This window comes from Sinocyclocheilus anshuiensis, unplaced genomic scaffold (genome assembly GCF_001515605.1).
Source record: "Sinocyclocheilus anshuiensis isolate Anshui unplaced genomic scaffold, SAMN03320099.WGS_v1.1 scaffold456, whole genome shotgun sequence".
Taxonomy (NCBI): domain Eukaryota; kingdom Metazoa; phylum Chordata; class Actinopteri; order Cypriniformes; family Cyprinidae; genus Sinocyclocheilus; species Sinocyclocheilus anshuiensis.
Window position 1 is genome coordinate 62,612 of NW_015557074.1, and position 3,188 is coordinate 65,799.

At 37.0% G+C, this 3,188-nt stretch overlaps 1 protein-coding gene across 3 annotated transcripts in view; it reads left to right on the top strand.

Annotated features, from left to right (window-relative positions):
- The window catches only part of LOC107676758 (galactosylgalactosylxylosylprotein 3-beta-glucuronosyltransferase 1-like), a 106,603-nt gene that overhangs the window by 45,594 nt on the left and 57,821 nt on the right, over window positions 1–3,188 (top strand). For 2 of the 3 annotated variants that reach the window (XM_016471434.1, XM_016471436.1), the window contains exon 2: window positions 536–740. The exons of the other annotated variant lie outside the window; for it this stretch is intronic. The gene's annotated coding sequence lies outside the window, so the exon portion shown is untranslated. The remainder of the gene's footprint in view (window positions 1–535; window positions 741–3,188) is intronic. 3 annotated transcript variants of the gene reach the window in all.

A 3,188-nucleotide genomic window follows, 5' to 3' on the forward strand; every position in this document is an offset into this window, starting at 1 on the left:
AAGAGATGGTAGATAAATCACTCTTTCTGAATGTTTTAGAAAATATAAAATGCCCACATATATAATTATTTTCAGTTTTTAATTAGTTATATATATATATATATATATATATATATATTAGTTTGTGTTTATATGTTGAACAGCAACACTAATCCAAACTAAATGTATATGTGGATTGAAATTCAATTAAAATAACATTATTGAAAATGTGCTTAAATGGATTTCAACTATGTTATTTTTTCATCTTTTGGGATGCGTATGTACAATAACACATAATATGCAACACAGTTTACTTTCTTCATCACCTGCAAAACATCTGATTTGAATTACAAATCATTTTTGGTGCAGTGTGAACACACCACTTACAGTCCACATTTATATTTATCCATATTTCCCACCATAAATTAGCTCTAGTAATGAATGACGCCTACTCCAACCATGCCCTCCCCTCATCCCCTGGTTCTCAATGTCTGCCTTTGTCCGAAGATGAGAATGAGCCATTCTCTCTCACAAATGACCCCTCTTGTCTCCACAGCCGCATGCTGAGGACGTGACTGCCCACGTGGTCTGGATGCCAGCAGCTGCCTCTCACAGCCCCTGACGTCCCCTGGCAATCTGAGAAACACATCCTCATCCTCCGTTTCCACACTCTCGACCCCCCCAGTCCGCAAAGGATTATCGAGTCTCTGGATTACTGAAGTGTCCGCTTTGGCCGTGAGAGAAAGGGCACACTATTACTTGTGAGTATCCTCAGCTGCTCTGAGCCTCAGTTCTGCCTGTGCAATTACAGTCATTATGGGCTTTTTACTTGGTGGAAAAGAAAATGCAGGGAAGACTTTATTAGAGCAAATGAAATGCTTCATCAAACATTATTGGCCATTACTTTAATTATCGGCATAACAGAATGAAATGAACGAAAACAGATCTTTCTTGCCTTGAGTTCTTGTATCTGTAATGGGCTCGAGACTAAATTGAAACCGGCTATACGTGAGGTGAAGGAACTGGGGCATTGCCAGCAATGTCATGCTACTGTTTTGGCCACAAAACACCTAGAGCGAGACTCGGGCATGTTAGGGATTCGGTTAGTGTCTATGTGAGTGAGTGCATAGTTTGTCAAACTACAGCAATAAATAATTTAAACAAATGTACGACAAGGTTGTATGCAGTTTCAGCGTTTGCTAGGGTTGCCAGCTCTCTCAAGATTTCCAGTTTCAGTGTGAGAATGGGTTTAGAAACTCAATAGATTCAGGGAGAGACCACACATCATTTGATTTCAACAATCTGTGAGGCTTGCTATTACCTGAGAGTATTTGCCTGGGTCTAGGGGCGAGTAAAACATGCAAGGTGAAAGTCGCAGATGATTTGGAATCCATAATAAATTAATGCAATCTGATATGTGGAAAGAGGGAGAGCCAGAGAGGCTACATGGATGATTTTTCTGTATTTTTCTGAGTGATGAAACCAGTACACGTCTGATTGGATGAAGAAAAATTTGTACTACAAAGAAACACACTAAAAACACAGGCCCAGCTTTGAAAGAAATAGACAAGCTGTTCTTTCATGCCAGTTCCATTTATTTTATTTTTTTTCAGTTAGAAAAAGAAAACAAGATAGCATGAATTCAAAATGGACCATATTTCCAGTCTTAATGGATGTTCCTGGTTACACTGTGTGCAATTTATAAGAGTACTTTATTTCAAATAATAATAATAAAAATAAAAAAAAAATTAAAATTAAAAAATTTTTGCTTTTGATTATTATCTGTTGCTGCATTTAACTCATTTTCGAGGATTCCATCAGTCTTCCTCGGCTAAACGTTAAAATTTTAATTAAACTAATGAAAATTCCATCATTTCATATTAAATATCTAGATAATAGTAGGATGTAATTATTACTATTAAAGACAATATAACAAACATAAGTATGTTTTGTATGGAAGCCCATTTCCATCTAAAAGTGAATTAAAAAAAGGTAATTATGAGATTAAAGCAAGAAATAAAATCACAATGGTGAGAAAAGAGAGAAATTCTTGCCATTCTTTTTTAACACTTTGGTGAAAATGGTCTTCCATATTTTTGTGTAATTCAAACCACAATACCACAATAATATCCAAAGATTGCCAAGGCTATAATGGAATCCTCCAAAATGACGTGAAAATGTCTCAACATCAATGTCTTTGGTGATGCAGGACAGACATCACAAAATGACACAGCCCTGATATATATGGTTGGTAAACACTTGAAAAGCAGAAACTGCAACAATCCTGAACTCAAAGTAAATTAGTCACCTTTTCTAAAAGTACGGATGGCTAATCAGCAGTCTCAGATCAATCCGGGAGTCCAGCCGTCATGTATCTCCCATCTGCTTGTGGACATCTACTCAGACTCTGAACACTGCTAAATGAGTGTCAGAGGAGTCTTGCAGCTTTAGATAAGGCAGCACAATGGCTGTCACAAACACACACCAACATACAAAGGTGCACAAACACAGTCCGAAAGCACCAGAAGGCTGTGGATGTGATGAATTGAATGGAAAGACTGTCCTTTGCAGCACAGCAGTGTTTCAGTGGCACATCCTGCTCCTGCAGAGAGAGTGCGGCTCAAGAGAGACCCGGACTGATCAGCAGTTCTTGGACTTAATTAACACCAGAGGTCTAGCAGCTGTTATGCCTCCCCTTATCTTTGCACCCTGTACCACACACATCTTATAGGGGTTAACATGTTTGAAAGCACATATAGCAATCATAAGTACAAAAGCAATAAACAGTAGGCAATAGGCATATAGTAGATATAAGATATTTTCCAGATACCATCTAGCAGATATGTACAGTATTTACAGAAATGACTTTTAAATTGCTTGGCTAATTAGGGTCAACCTACCCTGTATGTAACTATCTATAATTATACTAATGCACAATAAAACTGATTTCTTTGCTTTTTAGATGTAAATACACAATTAACCTTCTTGCTGAGTATTTAAAAATGAGTTACATTAAATTATAGCTACAAAACTCACTAAAAGGTCCTTATGATTGTCATTAAAAGTCTATTAGAAACTGCCTAAAATCAGTTAGCATTGTTCTAATATACAGTATGCAGTAGACAGATACCTGTGTAGACAGACAGACAGACAGACAGACAAGTCAAGTCAAGTCAAGTCTGCTTTATTGTCAATTCTTCCACATGTAC